At 46.3% G+C, this 19,278-nt stretch overlaps 8 non-coding genes and 1 pseudogene across 8 annotated transcripts; all 9 read right to left on the bottom strand.

Moving 5' to 3' along the window:
* Nucleotides 1-927: 927 nt before the first annotated feature.
* On the bottom strand, nt 928-1,124 carry LOC130345164 (U2 spliceosomal RNA). Its single transcript, XR_008883921.1, has one exon. It is a non-coding gene; the product is annotated as a U2 spliceosomal RNA (small nuclear RNA).
* Nucleotides 1,125-3,208: 2,084 nt separating this feature from the next.
* On the bottom strand, nt 3,209-3,399 carry LOC130345194 (U2 spliceosomal RNA). Its single transcript, XR_008883936.1, has one exon. It is a non-coding gene; the product is annotated as a U2 spliceosomal RNA (small nuclear RNA).
* A 2,082-nt stretch (nt 3,400-5,481) lies between these two features.
* LOC130345209 (U2 spliceosomal RNA) lies at nt 5,482-5,672 on the bottom strand. The gene has a single exon (XR_008883952.1). It is a non-coding gene; the product is annotated as a U2 spliceosomal RNA (small nuclear RNA).
* A 2,091-nt stretch (nt 5,673-7,763) lies between these two features.
* Nucleotides 7,764-7,954, bottom strand: LOC130345197 (U2 spliceosomal RNA). Its single transcript, XR_008883939.1, has one exon. It is a non-coding gene; the product is annotated as a U2 spliceosomal RNA (small nuclear RNA).
* A 2,075-nt stretch (nt 7,955-10,029) lies between these two features.
* LOC130345193 (U2 spliceosomal RNA) lies at nt 10,030-10,220 on the bottom strand. Its single transcript, XR_008883935.1, has one exon. It is a non-coding gene; the product is annotated as a U2 spliceosomal RNA (small nuclear RNA).
* A 2,078-nt stretch (nt 10,221-12,298) lies between these two features.
* Nucleotides 12,299-12,490, bottom strand: LOC130345172 (U2 spliceosomal RNA). Its single transcript, XR_008883925.1, has one exon. It is a non-coding gene; the product is annotated as a U2 spliceosomal RNA (small nuclear RNA).
* Nucleotides 12,491-13,182: 692 nt separating this feature from the next.
* Nucleotides 13,183-13,342, bottom strand: LOC130345183 (U2 spliceosomal RNA; annotated as a pseudogene).
* Nucleotides 13,343-15,436: 2,094 nt separating this feature from the next.
* LOC130345192 (U2 spliceosomal RNA) lies at nt 15,437-15,627 on the bottom strand. Its single transcript, XR_008883934.1, has one exon. It is a non-coding gene; the product is annotated as a U2 spliceosomal RNA (small nuclear RNA).
* A 2,077-nt stretch (nt 15,628-17,704) lies between these two features.
* On the bottom strand, nt 17,705-17,895 carry LOC130345160 (U2 spliceosomal RNA). Its single transcript, XR_008883917.1, has one exon. It is a non-coding gene; the product is annotated as a U2 spliceosomal RNA (small nuclear RNA).
* Between the last annotated feature and the right edge of the window lie 1,383 nt (nt 17,896-19,278).

Here is a 19,278-nt window from a genome sequence, read left to right as displayed (position 1 = left end):
TTTGTCGCACAGAAAGTTGCAGGCCAAATATGTGTGACATTTCTGCGACTTTAGCTTCTAGAGCATTTTTACAACATTATACATAGGTGCTGAATACATAAAAAGCGACTGTTCAGCGACAGACAAGTCGCATCGGCTGAAAGTAGGCCAGAATGTCAGTCCATGTTGGAGCAGGTTTAGATACAGTCTAAAGTATAGATCTCAAAGTCTGTGCACAGAATTTAGCAAGGGCCTCGCACCTTCTGATGCATCAGGTAGGTGCACAATAGCATAGCCTAACCCTCTGTACTTTGGTCTATATTGATGCGGGACATAGACAGCCAGCTGATGACCAATCCATTAGTGCAATGGATGGCTGGAAGCATTTGTCTTTGCCTTTGCAATACCACAGAAGCAATGCATGGTCAATGTACAGCAATGACACACCTGTGTGAACAGCCAGGAGACCCCCCCCCCCCCCCCCCATGTTATGTTACATAGTTACATAGTTAGTACGGTCGAAAAAAGACATATGTCCATCAAGTTCAACCAGGGAATTAAGGGGTAGGGGTGTGGCGCGATATTGGGGAAGGGATGAGATTTTATATTTCTTCATAAGCATTAATCTTATTTTGTCAATTAGGAACATTCAGCACCCACCCGCTATCAAGGCAGCTGCCTATCATGTCATGCCCTACCTGCACAGGTGTGCTGGCTACTCAAATGATCCAATTAAGGAGGCCATTTAGTCAGCAGCAGCAGAAGTCCTGTGCCTGGACGCTCCAACAGCGGCCAGACACAAGCAGAAGCAGAAGCAGCAGAAGCAGCAGCAGCACCACCTTTTGTTTTTTGGCTGCAGCAGCAGCAAGGCCCACAGGGCTGGCTAGCTGGCTAGCCAGCAAGCAGGTAGCAATGAAAGTAGGAATCTTTCTTTTTAACCCTGTAAGGGGGTGGTGCACTGTACCCGAAGATACTGCCATATCGGGTCAATGCATAGGGCGACGGAAGCAAGCTTCGAAATCGGCCCCCGTTCTCAAAAATCCATTTAATATATGGTCCCCAGATAGGGGACGTATACGTATCAGATATTAAACTGATAAGAACAGATACTACACTTGATCTTAGCCAAAAGGCCGAGAAGCGATAACCGTGAAAGGGGCGGGCCCAACAAGGTGCCCTTCATGGGCACTATCACTGCTTGCTGTCAGGGAGGCTGCCAGACAATTTTCCATGCACACTCTGGGCTGGGGGGCAGTCAACCACCAGTACACACAGCAGAACCTAAACCCATACCATTATTGCTAAGCAGCAAGACAGGGGCCCATTGCACTCCCACGGGGCCTTTTTAAATGCAATCCATAACCCGGATTTGCCAGGAACCCTTCTTACTCCTCCTACTTGCATGTGACACTGGGCTTAGGATCTGCATAGGAAACACACACACAAGCACACACCTACCTTTGTTGCCTGCAGATGCCTCCTTGGCTGTCCCCAAACGGTATCAAACCAACACCCACGGGAAGCTGTAAGCATAGAGGACATGCCTGCACCCCATTGGACTTACCTGTGTGGGTTAAACCCGGGTTATTTGACAACCTATGGCGGTGATGGTTCTGCTCAGGCAGAGCAGTGCTGATGCTCCTCATAAAGCTGTCGCTGCTGTGAAGGTTCTAGGTGACATCACAAATCCCTATGGTTACATACACAACAAAGCTGGGTTGTTGTTGTTTACACTCTGCAAGGCCTGTGGAAGTGAGTGACATCATAGCACTGTAGTTCTGAGGGTTCTAGATGGATGCAACAATCTCCTGTTGCTTCTATGAAGGCCATAATAGACGACATCACCAAACAGCTCCATAGTCACATACACAGCAAAGGAGAGATGTTGTTTACACCTAGTGATGTCAGTGGTATTGAGTGACATCACAGCACAGTGCTAAGGCTCCTGGGCCTGGACACAGCAGCGGCTGCAATATCTCAACGGAGAATACGTTTATATATATGTGTGTGTGTGCGCATATATATATATATATATATATATATATATATATATATATATATATTTCTCCGCCGAAATCACTTTTAAACCCATTTCCACCTTTTTTTCCCTTCTCTTCCTCTTCCTTTTTTTTCACGTTTTTTTTACGTTTTTCTCCTTTTCGCCTCTTTTCTGGGCGTATTATTCTTCTTTTTCTTCTTTTTTTTCGTCTAATGCATACCCCATCAGTGCAGCAATGCTTATTCAATACCGCCAGCAGATGGAGACACTGGGGGATAATTTTCTAAGGATTTATACTGATTTTTCCTGTCTGAATTTGTCGCACAGAAAGTTGCAGGCCAAATATGTGTGACATTTCTGCGACTTTAGCTTCTAGAGCATTTTTACAACATTATACATAGGTGCTGAATACATAAAAAGCGACTGTTCAGCGACAGACAAGTCGCATCGGCTGAAAGTAGGCCAGAATGTCAGTCCATGTTGGAGCAGGTTTAGATACAGTCTAAAGTATAGATCTCAAAGTCTGTGCACAGAATTTAGCAAGGGCCTCGCACCTTCTGATGCATCAGGTAGGTGCACAATAGCATAGCCTAACCCTCTGTACTTTGGTCTATATTGATGCGGGACATAGACAGCCAGCTGATGACCAATCCATTAGTGCAATGGATGGCTGGAAGCATTTGTCTTTGCCTTTGCAATACCACAGAAGCAATGCATGGTCAATGTACAGCAATGACACACCTGTGTGAACAGCCAGGAGACCCCCCCCCCCCCCCATGTTATGTTACATAGTTACATAGTTAGTACGGTCGAAAAAAGACATATGTCCATCAAGTTCAACCAGGGAATTAAGGGGTAGGGGTGTGGCGCGATATTGGGGAAGGGATGAGATTTTATATTTCTTCATAAGCATTAATCTTATTTTGTCAATTAGGAACATTCAGCACCCACCCGCTATCAAGGCAGCTGCCTATCATGTCATGCCCTACCTGCACAGGTGTGCTGGCTACTCAAATGATCCAATTAAGGAGGCCATTTAGTCAGCAGCAGCAGAAGTCCTGTGCCTGGACGCTCCAACAGCGGCCAGACACAAGCAGAAGCAGAAGCAGCAGCAGCACCACCTTTTGTTTTTTGGCTGCAGCAGCAGCAAGGCCCACAGGGCTGGCTAGCTGGCTAGCCAGCAAGCAGGTAGCAATGAAAGTAGGAATCTTTCTTTTTAACCCTGTAAGGGGGTGGTGCACTGTACCCGAAGATACTGCCATATCGGGTCAATGCATAGGGCGACGGAAGCAAGCTTCGAAATCGGCCCCCGTTCTCAAAAATCCATTTAATATATGGTCCCCAGATAGGGGACGTATCAGATATTAAACTGATAAGAACAGATACTACACTTGATCTTAGCCAAAAGGCCGAGAAGCGATAACCGTGAAAGGGGCGGGCCCAACAAGGTGCCCTTCATGGGCACTATCACTGCTTGCTGTCAGGGAGGCTGCCAGACAATTTTCCATGCACACTCTGGGCTGGGGGGCAGTCAACCACCAGTACACACAGCAGAACCTAAACCCATACCATTATTGCTAAGCAGCAAGACAGGGGCCCATTGCACTCCCACGGGGCCTTTTTAAATGCAATCCATAACCCGGATTTGCCAGGAACCCTTCTTACTCCTCCTACTTGCATGTGACACTGGGCTTAGGATCTGCATAGGAAACACACACACAAGCACACACCTACCTTTGTTGCCTGCAGATGCCTCCTTGGCTGTCCCCAAACGGTATCAAACCAACACCCACGGGAAGCTGTAAGCATAGAGGACATGCCTGCACCCCATTGGACTTACCTGTGTGGGTTAAACCCGGGTTATTTGACAACCTATGGCGGTGATGGTTCTGCTCAGGCAGAGCAGTGCTGATGCTCCTCATAAAGCTGTCGCTGCTGTGAAGGTTCTAGGTGACATCACAAATCCCTATGGTTACATACACAACAAAGCTGGGTTGTTGTTGTTTACACTCTGCAAGGCCTGTGGAAGTGAGTGACATCATAGCACTGTAGTTCTGAGGGTTCTAGATGGATGCAACAATCTCCTGTTGCTTCTATGAAGGCCATAATAGACGACATCACCAAACAGCTCCATAGTCACATACACAGCAAAGGAGAGATGTTGTTTACACCTAGTGATGTCAGTGGTATTGAGTGACATCACAGCACAGTGCTAAGGCTCCTGGGCCTGGACACAGCAGCGGCTGCAATATCTCAACGGAGAATACGTTTATATATATGTGTGTGTGTGCGCGTATATATATATATATATATATATATATATATATATATATATATTTCTCCGCCGAAATCACTTTTAAACCCATTTCCACCTTTTTTTCCCTTCTCTTCCTCTTCCTTTTTTTTCACGTTTTTTTTACGTTTTTCTCCTTTTCGCCTCTTTTCTGGGCGTATTATTCTTCTTTTTCTTCTTTTTTTTCGTCTAATGCATACCCCATCAGTGCAGCAATGCTTATTCAATACCGCCAGCAGATGGAGACACTGGGGGATAATTTTCTAAGGATTTATACTGATTTTTCCTGTCTGAATTTGTCGCACAGAAAGTTGCAGGCCAAATATGTGTGACATTTCTGCGACTTTAGCTTCTAGAGCATTTTTACAACATTATACATAGGTGCTGAATACATAAAAAGCGACTGTTCAGCGACAGACAAGTCGCATCGGCTGAAAGTAGGCCAGAATGTCAGTCCATGTTGGAGCAGGTTTAGATACAGTCTAAAGTATAGATCTCAAAGTCTGTGCACAGAATTTAGCAAGGGCCTCGCACCTTCTGATGCATCAGGTAGGTGCACAATAGCATAGCCTAACCCTCTGTACTTTGGTCTATATTGATGCGGGACATAGACAGCCAGCTGATGACCAATCCATTAGTGCAATGGATGGCTGGAAGCATTTGTCTTTGCCTTTGCAATACCACAGAAGCAATGCATGGTCAATGTACAGCAATGACACACCTGTGTGAACAGCCAGGAGACCCCCCCCCCCCCCCATGTTATGTTACATAGTTACATAGTTAGTACGGTCGAAAAAAGACATATGTCCATCAAGTTCAACCAGGGAATTAAGGGGTAGGGGTGTGGCGCGATATTGGGGAAGGGATGAGATTTTATATTTCTTCATAAGCATTAATCTTATTTTGTCAATTAGGAACATTCAGCACCCACCCGCTATCAAGGCAGCTGCCTATCATGTCATGCCCTACCTGCACAGGTGTGCTGGCTACTCAAATGATCCAATTAAGGAGGCCATTTAGTCAGCAGCAGCAGAAGTCCTGTGCCTGGACGCTCCAACAGCGGCCAGACACAAGCAGAAGCAGAAGCAGCAGCAGCACCACCTTTTGTTTTTTGGCTGCAGCAGCAGCAAGGCCCACAGGGCTGGCTAGCTGGCTAGCCAGCAAGCAGGTAGCAATGAAAGTAGGAATCTTTCTTTTTAACCCTGTAAGGGGGTGGTGCACTGTACCCGAAGATACTGCCATATCGGGTCAATGCATAGGGCGACGGAAGCAAGCTTCGAAATTGGCCCCCGTTCTCAAAAATCCATTTAATATATGGTCCCCAGATAGGGGACGTATCAGATATTAAACTGATAAGAACAGATACTACACTTGATCTTAGCCAAAAGGCCGAGAAGCGATAACCGTGAAAGGGGCGGGCCCAACAAGGTGCCCTTCATGGGCACTATCACTGCTTGCTGTCAGGGAGGCTGCCAGACAATTTTCCATGCACACTCTGGGCTGGGGGGCAGTCAACCACCAGTACACACAGCAGAACCTAAACCCATACCATTATTGCTAAGCAGCAAGACAGGGGCCCATTGCACTCCCACGGGGCCTTTTTAAATGCAATCCATAACCCGGATTTGCCAGGAACCCTTCTTACTCCTCCTACTTGCATGTGACACTGGGCTTAGGATCTGCATAGGAAACACACACACAAGCACACACCTACCTTTGTTGCCTGCAGATGCCTCCTTGGCTGTCCCCAAACGGTATCAAACCAACACCCACGGGAAGCTGTAAGCATAGAGGACATGCCTGCACCCCATTGGACTTACCTGTGTGGGTTAAACCCGGGTTATTTGACAACCTATGGCGGTGATGGTTCTGCTCAGGCAGAGCAGTGCTGATGCTCCTCATAAAGCTGTCGCTGCTGTGAAGGTTCTAGGTGACATCACAAATCCCTATGGTTACATACACAACAAAGCTGGGTTGTTGTTGTTTACACTCTGCAAGGCCTGTGGAAGTGAGTGACATCATAGCACTGTAGTTCTGAGGGTTCTAGATGGATGCAACAATCTCCTGTTGCTTCTATGAAGGCCATAATAGACGACATCACCAAACAGCTCCATAGTCACATACACAGCAAAGGAGAGATGTTGTTTACACCTAGTGATGTCAGTGGTATTGAGTGACATCACAGCACAGTGCTAAGGCTCCTGGGCCTGGACACAGCAGCGGCTGCAATATCTCAACGGAGAATACGTTTATATATATGTGTGTGTGTGCGCGTATATATATATATATATATATATATATATATATATATATATATATATATTTCTCCGCCGAAATCACTTTTAAACCCATTTCCACCTTTTTTTCCCTTCTCTTCCTCTTACTTTTTTTTCACGTTTTTTTACGTTTTTCTCCTTTTCGCCTCTTTTCTGGGCGTATTATTCTTCTTTTTCTTCTTTTTTTTCGTCTAATGCATACCCCATCAGTGCAGCAATGCTTATTCAATACCGCCAGCAGATGGAGACACTGGGGGATAATTTTCTAAGGATTTATACTGATTTTTCCTGTCTGAATTTGTCGCACAGAAAGTTGCAGGCCAAATATGTGTGACATTTCTGCGACTTTAGCTTCTAGAGCATTTTTACAACATTATACATAGGTGATGAATACATAAAAAGCGACTGTTCAGCGACAGACAAGTCGCATCGGCTGAAAGTAGGCCAGAATGTCAGTCCATGTTGGAGCAGGTTTAGATACAGTCTAAAGTATAGATCTCAAAGTCTGTGCACAGAATTTAGCAAGGGCCTCGCACCTTCTGATGCATCAGGTAGGTGCACAATAGCATAGCCTAACCCTCTGTACTTTGGTCTATATTGATGCGGGACATAGACAGCCAGCTGATGACCAATCCATTAGTGCAATGGATGGCTGGAAGCATTTGTCTTTGCCTTTGCAATACCACAGAAGCAATGCATGGTCAATGTACAGCAATGACACACCTGTGTGAACAGCCAGGAGACCCCCCCCCCCCCCCCCCCATGTTATGTTACATAGTTACATAGTTAGTACGGTCGAAAAAAGACATATGTCCATCAAGTTCAACCAGGGAATTAAGGGGTAGGGGTGTGGCGCGATATTGGGGAAGGGATGAGATTTTATATTTCTTCATAAGCATTAATCTTATTTTGTCAATTAGGAACATTCAGCACCCACCCGCTATCAAGGCAGCTGCCTATCATGTCATGCCCTACCTGCACAGGTGTGCTGGCTACTCAAATGATCCAATTAAGGAGGCCATTTAGTCAGCAGCAGCAGAAGTCCTGTGCCTGGACGCTCCAACAGCGGCCAGACACAAGCAGAAGCAGAAGCAGCAGCAGCACCACCTTTTGTTTTTTGGCTGCAGCAGCAGCAAGGCCCACAGGGCTGGCTAGCTGGCTAGCCAGCAAGCAGGTAGCAATGAAAGTAGGAATCTTTCTTTTTAACCCTGTAAGGGGGTGGTGCACTGTACCCGAAGATACTGCCATATCGGGTCAATGCATAGGGCGACGGAAGCAAGCTTCGAAATTGGCCCCCGTTCTCAAAAATCCATTTAATATATGGTCCCCAGATAGGGGACGTATCAGATATTAAACTGATAAGAACAGATACTACACTTGATCTTAGCCAAAAGGCCGAGAAGCGATAACCGTGAAAGGGGCGGGCCCAACAAGGTGCCCTTCATGGGCACTATCACTGCTTGCTGTCAGGGAGGCTGCCAGACAATTTTCCATGCACACTCTGGGCTGGGGGGCAGTCAACCACCAGTACACACAGCAGAACCTAAACCCATACCATTATTGCTAAGCAGCAAGACAGGGGCCCATTGCACTCCCACGGGGCCTTTTTAAATGCAATCCATAACCCGGATTTGCCAGGAACCCTTCTTACTCCTCCTACTTGCATGTGACACTGGGCTTAGGATCTGCATAGGAAACACACACACAAGCACACACCTACCTTTGTTGCCTGCAGATGCCTCCTTGGCTGTCCCCAAACGGTATCAAACCAACACCCACGGGAAGCTGTAAGCATAGAGGACATGCCTGCACCCCATTGGACTTACCTGTGTGGGTTAAACCCGGGTTATTTGACAACCTATGGCGGTGATGGTTCTGCTCAGGCAGAGCAGTGCTGATGCTCCTCATAAAGCTGTCGCTGCTGTGAAGGTTCTAGGTGACATCACAAATCCCTATGGTTACATACACAACAAAGCTGGGTTGTTGTTGTTTACACTCTGCAAGGCCTGTGGAAGTGAGTGACATCATAGCACTGTAGTTCTGAGGGTTCTAGATGGATGCAACAATCTCCTGTTGCTTCTATGAAGGCCATAATAGACGACATCACCAAACAGCTCATAGTCACATACACAGCAAAGGAGAGATGTTGTTTACACCTAGTGATGTCAGTGGTATTGAGTGACATCACAGCACAGTGCTAAGGCTCCTGGGCCTGGACACAGCAGCGGCTGCAATATCTCAACGGAGAATACGTTTATATATATGTGTGTGTGTGCGCGTATATATATATATATATATATATATATATATATATATATTTCTCCACCGAAATCACTTTTAAACCCATTTCCACCTTTTTTTCCCTTCTCTTCCTCTTACTTTTTTTTCACGTTTTTTTACGTTTTTCTCCTTTTCGCCTCTTTTCTGGGCGTATTATTCTTCTTTTTCTTCTTTTTTTTCGTCTAATGCATACCCCATCAGTGCAGCAATGCTTATTCAATACCGCCAGCAGATGGAGACACTGGGGGATAATTTTCTAAGGATTTATACTGATTTTTCCTGTCTGAATTTGTCGCACAGAAAGTTGCAGGCCAAATATGTGTGACATTTCTGCGACTTTAGCTTCTAGAGCATTTTTACAACATTATACATAGGTGCTGAATACATAAAAAGCGACTGTTCAGCGACAGACAAGTCGCATCGGCTGAAAGTAGGCCAGAATGTCAGTCCATGTTGGAGCAGGTTTAGATACAGTCTAAAGTATAGATCTCAAAGTCTGTGCACAGAATTTAGCAAGGGCCTCGCACCTTCTGATGCATCAGGTAGGTGCACAATAGCATAGCCTAACCCTCTGTACTTTGGTCTATATTGATGCGGGACATAGACAGCCAGCTGATGACCAATCCATTAGTGCAATGGATGGCTGGAAGCATTTGTCTTTGCCTTTGCAATACCACAGAAGCAATGCATGGTCAATGTACAGCAATGACACACCTGTGTGAACAGCCAGGAGACCCCCCCCCCCCCCATGTTATGTTACATAGTTACATAGTTAGTACGGTCGAAAAAAGACATATGTCCATCAAGTTCAACCAGGGAATTAAGGGGTAGGGGTGTGGCGCGATATTGGGGAAGGGATGAGATTTTATATTTCTTCATAAGCATTAATCTTATTTTGTCAATTAGGAACATTCAGCACCCACCCACTATCAAGGCAGCTGCCTATCATGTCATGCCCTACCTGCACAGGTGTGCTGGCTACTCAAATGATCCAATTAAGGAGGCCATTTAGTCAGCAGCAGCAGAAGTCCTGTGCCTGGACGCTCCAACAGCGGCCAGACACAAGCAGAAGCAGAAGCAGCAGCAGCACCACCTTTTGTTTTTTGGCTGCAGCAGCAGCAAGGCCCACAGGGCTGGCTAGCTGGCTAGCCAGCAAGCAGGTAGCAATGAAAGTAGGAATCTTTCTTTTTAACCCTGTAAGGGGGTGGTGCACTGTACCCGAAGATACTGCCATATCGGGTCAATGCATAGGGCGACGGAAGCAAGCTTCGAAATCGGCCCCCGTTCTCAAAAATCCATTTAATATATGGTCCCCAGATAGGGGACGTATCAGATATTAAACTGATAAGAACAGATACTACACTTGATCTTAGCCAAAAGGCCGAGAAGCGATAACCGTGAAAGGGGCGGGCCCAACAAGGTGCCCTTCATGGGCACTATCACTGCTTGCTGTCAGGGAGGCTGCCAGACAATTTTCCATGCACACTCTGGGCTGGGGGGCAGTCAACCACCAGTACACACAGCAGAACCTAAACCCATACCATTATTGCTAAGCAGCAAGACAGGGGCCCATTGCACTCCCACGGGGCCTTTTTAAATGCAATCCATAACCCGGATTTGCCAGGAACCCTTCTTACTCCTCCTACTTGCATGTGACACTGGGCTTAGGATCTGCATAGGAAACACACACACAAGCACACACCTACCTTTGTTGCCTGCAGATGCCTCCTTGGCTGTCCCCAAACGGTATCAAACCAACACCCACGGGAAGCTGTAAGCATAGAGGACATGCCTGCACCCCATTGGACTTACCTGTGTGGGTTAAACCCGGGTTATTTGACAACCTATGGCGGTGATGGTTCTGCTCAGGCAGAGCAGTGCTGATGCTCCTCATAAAGCTGTCGCTGCTGTGAAGGTTCTAGGTGACATCACAAATCCCTATGGTTACATACACAACAAAGCTGGGTTGTTGTTGTTTACACTCTGCAAGGCCTGTGGAAGTGAGTGACATCATAGCACTGTAGTTCTGAGGGTTCTAGATGGATGCAACAATCTCCTGTTGCTTCTATGAAGGCCATAATAGACGACATCACCAAACAGCTCCATAGTCACATACACAGCAAAGGAGAGATGTTGTTTACACCTAGTGATGTCAGTGGTATTGAGTGACATCACAGCACAGTGCTAAGGCTCCTGGGCCTGGACACAGCAGCGGCTGCAATATCTCAACGGAGAATACGTTTATATATATGTGTGTGTGTGCGCGTATATATATATATATATATATATATATATATATATTTCTCCGCCGAAATCACTTTTAAACCCATTTCCACCTTTTTTTCCCTTCTCTTCCTCTTCCTTTTTTTTCACGTTTTTTTTACGTTTTTCTCCTTTTCGCCTCTTTTCTGGGCGTATTATTCTTCTTTTTCTTCTTTTTTTTCGTCTAATGCATACCCCATCAGTGCAGCAATGCTTATTCAATACCGCCAGCAGATGGAGACACTGGGGGATAATTTTCTAAGGATTTATACTGATTTTTCCTGTCTGAATTTGTCGCACAGAAAGTTGCAGGCCAAATATGTGTGACATTTCTGCGACTTTAGCTTCTAGAGCATTTTTACAACATTATACATAGGTGCTGAATACATAAAAAGCGACTGTTCAGCGACAGACAAGTCGCATCGGCTGAAAGTAGGCCAGAATGTCAGTCCATGTTGGAGCAGGTTTAGATACAGTCTAAAGTATAGATCTCAAAGTCTGTGCACAGAATTTAGCAAGGGCCTCGCACCTTCTGATGCATCAGGTAGGTGCACAATAGCATAGCCTAACCCTCTGTACTTTGGTCTATATTGATGCGGGACATAGACAGCCAGCTGATGACCAATCCATTAGTGCAATGGATGGCTGGAAGCATTTGTCTTTGCCTTTGCAATACCACAGAAGCAATGCATGGTCAATGTACAGCAATGACACACCTGTGTGAACAGCCAGGAGACCCCCTTTCCCCCCCCCCCATGTTATGTTACATAGTTACATAGTTAGTACGGTCGAAAAAAGACATATGTCCATCAAGTTCAACCAGGGAATTAAGGGGTAGGGGTGTGGCGCGATATTGGGGAAGGGATGAGATTTTATATTTCTTCATAAGCATTAATCTTATTTTGTCAATTAGGAACATTCAGCACCCACCCGCTATCAAGGCAGCTGCCTATCATGTCATGCCCTACCTGCACAGGTGTGCTGGCTACTCAAATGATCCAATTAAGGAGGCCATTTAGTCAGCAGCAGCAGAAGTCCTGTGCCTGGACGCTCCAACAGCGGCCAGACACAAGCAGAAGCAGAAGCAGCAGCAGCACCACCTTTTGTTTTTTGGCTGCAGCAGCAGCAAGGCCCACAGGGCTGGCTAGCTGGCTAGCCAGCAAGCAGGTAGCAATGAAAGTAGGAATCTTTCTTTTTAACCCTGTAAGGGGGTGGTGCACTGTACCCGAAGATACTGCCATATCGGGTCAATGCATAGGGCGACGGAAGCAAGCTTCGAAATTGGCCCCCGTTCTCAAAAATCCATTTAATATATGGTCCCCAGATAGGGGACGTATCAGATATTAAACTGATAAGAACAGATTTTTTTTTTTTTTTTTTTTTTTTTTATCTAAAGCCGAGGAACGTGCTTTCGATTCACCCAAAGTGCAAGAAAAAGTGCAAACGTGTTACACTAAAAAAACGTGCACAAAGGATGCGGTCTATCGCAAGCCCTTCTCCGATAGGAGAGAGGCCCCCCAACAAACCTTACCCTTCGCCTCCGGACCAAAAGGTACCTGCGAGGTTCCAGGTTCGATGTCCCTTTTCGCCGAAGCTACTAGGGGACCACAAATGCTCCCGGCATCCCCCTTGGCGTTAGCCAAGGTATCTGCCCGCAGAGCCGATTACGGTAGGTACCCTGCCAAAGCAGGAGTACCCGGGGTGTTTGCAGGGAGGTGCGGAACCTAATGGCCACACACACCTCCCCTAGACCGCCAGGAGGGACACCCAGAAGGGCTACCGCATCCTGACAAATCCTGTGAACACACAACACGCAAAAAGTGACACAGTGAGACAAAAAAGAAATAAATAAGTGAATGTGTGCAGATATACTGCCCGGACATCCGGCCGGATCTATAAAAATTTCTCTGATCCTAGCCAGAAGGCCGGGAATCAAGAGGTGAGTGCCACAAGGTGAAGAGATTATGGTGCCCGTGCTTCAACTCAGTGAGCCTATTCTCCCAGTGAGTTTCGGCACCTCGGGGTCACCACTCCCCGAGGCACAAAGTACCTCGGCTCTAGACCCTCTCAGCCTCATGGCGAGACCCGGAGGGAACAGGTCACATCGGGGCAGCCGTCGAGCTGATTCCTCAGAACCAGCCCCGGAAAGCCCTGGTACACCTGCATCCTCCATGCAGCACCCATCCCCACCAGCATGAAAACTGATAAGAACAGATACTACACTTGATCTTAGCCAAAAGGCCGAGAAGCGATAACCGTGAAAGGGGCGGGCCCAACAAGGTGCCCTTCATGGGCACTATCACTGCTTGCTGTCAGGGAGGCTGCCAGACAATTTTCCATGCACACTCTGGGCTGGGGGGCAGTCAACCACCAGTACACACAGCAGAACCTAAACCCATACCATTATTGCTAAGCAGCAAGACAGGGGCCCATTGCACTCCCACGGGGCCTTTTTAAATGCAATCCATAACCCGGATTTGCCAGGAACCCTTCTTACTCCTCCTACTTGCATGTGACACTGGGCTTAGGATCTGCATAGGAAACACACACACAAGCACACACCTACCTTTGTTGCCTGCAGATGCCTCCTTGGCTGTCCCCAAACGGTATCAAACCAACACCCACGGGAAGCTGTAAGCATAGAGGACATGCCTGCACCCCATTGGACTTACCTGTGTGGGTTAAACCCGGGTTATTTGACAACCTATGGCGGTGATGGTTCTGCTCAGGCAGAGCAGTGCTGATGCTCCTCATAAAGCTGTCGCTGCTGTGAAGGTTCTAGGTGACATCACAAATCCCTATGGTTACATACACAACAAAGCTGGGTTGTTCTTGTTTACACTCTGCAAGACCTGTGGAAGTGAGTGACATCATAGCACTGTAGTTCTGAGGGTTCTAGATGGATGCAACAATCTCCTGTTGCTTCTATGAAGGCCATAATAGACGACATCACCAAACAGCTCCATAGTCACATACACAGCAAAGGAGAGATGTTGTTTACACCTAGTGATGTCAGTGGTATTGAGTGACATCACAGCACAGTGCTAAGGCTCCTGGGCCTGGACACAGCAGCGGCTGCAATATCTCAACGGAGAATACGTTTATATACATGTGTGTGTGTGCGCGTATATATATATATATATATATATATATATATATATATATATATATATTTCTCCGCCGAAATCACTTTTAAACCCATTTCCACCTTTTTTTCCCTTCTCTTCCTCTTACTTTTTTTTCACGTTTTTTTACGTTTTTCTCCTTTTCGCCTCTTTTCTGGGCGTATTATTCTTCTTTTTCTTCTTTTTTTTCGTCTAATGCATACCCCATCAGTGCAGCAATGCTTATTCAATACCGCCAGCAGATGGAGACACTGGGGGATAATTTTCTAAGGATTTATACTGATTTTTCCTGTCTGAATTTGTCGCACAGAAAGTTGCAGGCCAAATATGTGTGACATTTCTGCGACTTTAGCTTCTAGAGCATTTTTACAACATTATACATAGGTGCTGAATACATAAAAAGCGACTGTTCAGCGACAGACAAGTCGCATCGGCTGAAAGTAGGCCAGAATGTCAGTCCATGTTGGAGCAGGTTTAGATACAGTCTAAAGTATAGATCTCAAAGTCTGTGCACAGAATTTAGCAAGGGCCTCGCACCTTCTGATGCATCAGGTAGGTGCACAATAGCATAGCCTAACCCTCTGTACTTTGGTCTATATTGATGCGGGACATAGACAGCCAGCTGATGACCAATCCATTAGTGCAATGGATGGCTGGAAGCATTTGTCTTTGCCTTTGCAATACCACAGAAGCAATGCATGGTCAATGTACAGCAATGACACACCTGTGTGAACAGCCAGGAGACCCCCCCCCCCCCCCATGTTATGTTACATAGTTACATAGTTAGTACGGTCGAAAAAAGACATATGTCCATCAAGTTCAACCAGGGAATTAAGGGGTAGGGGTGTGGCGCGATATTGGGGAAGGGATGAGATTTTATATTTCTTCATAAGCATTAATCTTATTTTGTCAATTAGGAACATTCAGCACCCACCCGCTATCAAGGCAGCTGCCTATCATGTCATGCCCTACCTGCACAGGTGTGCTGGCTACTCAAATGATCCAATTAAGGAGGCCATTTAGTCAGCAGCAGCAGAAGTCCTGTGCCTGGACGCTCCAACAGCGGCCAGACACAAGCAGAAGCAGAAGCAGCAGAAGCAGCAGCAGCACCACCTTTTGTTTTTTGGCTGCAGCAGCAGCAAGGCCCACAGGGCTGGCTAGCTGGCTAGCCAGCAAGCAGGTAGCAATGAAAGTAGGAATCTTTCTTTTTAACCCTGTAAGGGGGTGGTGCACTGTACCCGAAGATACTGCCATATCGGGTCAATGCATAGGGCGACGGAAGCAAGCTTCGAAATCGGCCCCCGTTCTCAAAAATCCATTTAATATATGGTCCCCAGATAGGGGACGTATCAGATATTAAACTGATAAGAACAGATACTACACTTGATCTTAGCCAAAAGGCCGAGAAGCGATAACCGTGAAAGGGGCGGGCCCAACAAGGTGCCCTTCATGGGCACTATCACTGCTTGCTGTCAGGGAGGCTGCCAGACAATTTTCCATGCACACTCTGGGCTGGGGGGCAGTCAACCACCAGTACACACAGCAGAACCTAAACCCATACCATTATTGCTAAGCAGCAAGACAGGGGCCCATTGCACTCCCACGGGGCCTTTTTAAATGCAATCCATAACCCGGATTTGCCAGGAACCCTTCTTACTCCTCCTACTTGCATGTGACACTGGGCTTAGGATCTGCATAGGAAACACACACACAAGCACACACCTACCTTTGTTGCCTGCAGATGCCTCCTTGGCTGTCCCCAAACGGTATCAAACCAACACCCACGGGAAGCTGTAAGCATAGAGGACATGCCTGCACCCCATTGGACTTACCTGTGTGGGTTAAACCCGGGTTATTTGACAACCTATGGCGGTGATGGTTCTGCTCAGGCAGAGCAGTGCTGATGCTCCTCATAAAGCTGTCGCTGCTGTGAAGGTTCTAGGTGACATCACAAATCCCTATGGTTACATACACAACAAAGCTGGGTTGTTGTTGTTTACACTCTGCAAGGCCTGTGGAAGTGAGTGACATCATAGCACTGTAGTTCTGAGGGTTCTAGATGGATGCAACAATCTCCTGTTGCTTCTATGAAGGCCATAATAGACGACATCACCAAACAGCTCCATAGTCACATACACAGCAAAGGAGAGATGTTGTTTACACCTAGTGATGTCAGTGGTATTGAGTGACATCACAGCACAGTGCTAAGGCTCCTGGGCCTGGACACAGCAGCGGCTGCAATATCTCAACGGAGAATACGTTTATATATATGTGTGTGTGTGCGCGTATATATATATATATATATATATATATATATATATATTTCTCCGCCGAAATCACTTTTAAACCCATTTCCACCTTTTTTTCCCTTCTCTTCCTCTTACTTTTTTTTCACGTTTTTTTACGTTTTTCTCCTTTTCGCCTCTTTTCTGGGCGTATTATTCTTCTTTTTCTTCTTTTTTTTCGTCTAATGCATACCCCATCAGTGCAGCAATGCTTATTCAATACCGCCAGCAGATGGAGACACTGGGGGATAATTTTCTAAGGATTTATACTGATTTTTCCTGTCTGAATTTGTCGCACAGAAAGTTGCAGGCCAAATATGTGTGACATTTCTGCGACTTTAGCTTCTAGAGCATTTTTACAACATTATACATAGGTGATGAATACATAAAAAGCGACTGTTCAGCGACAGACAAGTCGCATCGGCTGAAAGTAGGCCAGAATGTCAGTCCATGTTGGAGCAGGTTTAGATACAGTCTAAAGTATAGATCTCAAAGTCTGTGCACAGAATTTAGCAAGGGCCTCGCACCTTCTGATGCATCAGGTAGGTGCACAATAGCATAGCCTAACCCTCTGTACTTTGGTCTATATTGATGCGGGACATAGACAGCCAGCTGATGACCAATCCATTAGTGCAATGGATGGCTGGAAGCATTTGTCTTTGCCTTTGCAATACCACAGAAGCAATGCATGGTCAATGTACAGCAATGACACACCTGTGTGAACAGCCAGGAGACCCCCCCCCCCCCCCCCATGTTATGTTACATAGTTACATAGTTAGTACGGTCGAAAAAAGACATATGTCCATCAAGTTCAACCAGGGAATTAAGGGGTAGGGGTGTGGCGCGATATTGGGGAAGGGATGAGATTTTATATTTCTTCATAAGCATTAATCTTATTTTGTCAATTAGGAACATTCAGCACCCACCCGCTATCAAGGCAGCTGCCTATCATGTCATGCCCTACCTGCACAGGTGTGCTGGCTACTCAAATGATCCAATTAAGGAGGCCATTTAGTCAGCAGCAGCAGAAGTCCTGTGCCTGGACGCTCCAACAGCGGCCAGACACAAGCAGAAGCAGAAGCAGCAGCAGCACCACCTTTTGTTTTTTGGCTGCAGCAGCAGCAAGGCCCACAGGGCTGGCTAGCTGGCTAGCCAGCAAGCAGGTAGCAATGAAAGTAGGAATCTTTCTTTTTAACCCTGTAAGGGGGTGGTGCACTGTACCCGAAGATACTGCCATATCGGGTCAATGCATAGGGCGACGGAAGCAAGCTTCGAAATTGGCCCCCGTTCTCAAAAATCCATTTAATATATGGTCCCCAGATAGGGGACGTATCAGATATTAAACTGATAAGAACAGATACTACACTTGATCTTAGCCAAAAGGCCGAGAAGCGATAACCGTGAAAGGGGCGGGCCCAACAAGGTGCCCTTCATGGGCACTATCACTGCTTGCTGTCAGGGAGGCTGCCAGACAATTTTCCATGCACACTCTGGGCTGGGGGGCAGTCAACCACCAGTACACACAGCAGAACCTAAACCCATACCATTATTGCTAAGCAGCAAGACAGGGGCCCATTGCACTCCCACGGGGCCTTTTTAAATGCAATCCATAACCCGGATTTGCCAGGAACCCTTCTTACTCCTCCTACTTGCATGTGACACTGGGCTTAGGATCTGCATAGGAAACACACACACAAGCACACACCTACCTTTGTTGCCTGCAGATGCCTCCTTGGCTGTCCCCAAACGGTATCAAACCAACACCCACGGGAAGCTGTAAGCATAGAGGACATGCCTGCACCCCATTGGACTTACCTGTGTGGGTTAAACCCGGGTTATTTGACAACCTATGGCGGTGATGGTTCTGCTCAGGCAGAGCAGTGCTGATGCTCCTCATAAAGCTGTCGCTGCTGTGAAGGTTCTAGGTGACATCACAAATCCCTATGGTTACATACACAACAAAGCTGGGTTGTTGTTGTTTACACTCTGCAAGGCCTGTGGAAGTGAGTGACATCATAGCACTGTAGTTCTGAGGGTTCTAGATGGATGCAACAATCTCCTGTTGCTTCTATGAAGGCCATAATAGACGACATTACCAAACAGCTCATAGTCACATACACAGCAAAGGAGAGATGTTGTTTACACCTAGTGATGTCAGTGGTATTGAGTGACATCACAGCACAGTGCTAAGGCTCCTGGGCCTGGACACAGCAGCGGCTGCAATATCTCAACGGAGAATACGTTTATATATATGTGTGTGTGTGCGCGTATATATATATATATATATATATATATATATATTTCTCCGCCGAAATCACTTTTAAACCCATTTCCACCTTTTTTTCCCTTCTCTTCCTCTTACTTTTTTTTCACGTTTTTTTACGTTTTTCTCCTTTTCGCCTCTTTTCTGGGCGTATTATTCTTCTTTTTCTTCTTTTTTTTCGTCTAATGCATACCCCATCAGTGCAGCAATGCTTATTCAATACCGCCAGCAGATGGAGACACTGGGGGATAATTTTCTAAGGATTTATACTGATTTTTCCTGTCTGAATTTGTCGCACAGAAAGTTGCAGGCCAAATATGTGTGACATTTCTGCGACTTTAGCTTCTAGAGCATTTTTACAACATTATACATAGGTGCTGAATACATAAAAAGCGACTGTTCAGCGACAGACAAGTCGCATCGGCTGAAAGTAGGCCAGAATGTCAGTCCATGTTGGAGCAGGTTTAGATACAGTCTAAAGTATAGATCTCAAAGTCTGTGCACAGAATTTAGCAA

Source organism: Hyla sarda, unplaced genomic scaffold (genome assembly GCF_029499605.1).
Source record: "Hyla sarda isolate aHylSar1 unplaced genomic scaffold, aHylSar1.hap1 scaffold_747, whole genome shotgun sequence".
NCBI lineage: Eukaryota > Metazoa > Chordata > Amphibia > Anura > Hylidae > Hyla > Hyla sarda.
The sequence above is the reverse complement of the archived record's forward strand: the minus strand, read 5'-3'. Positions and strand labels throughout refer to the sequence as shown.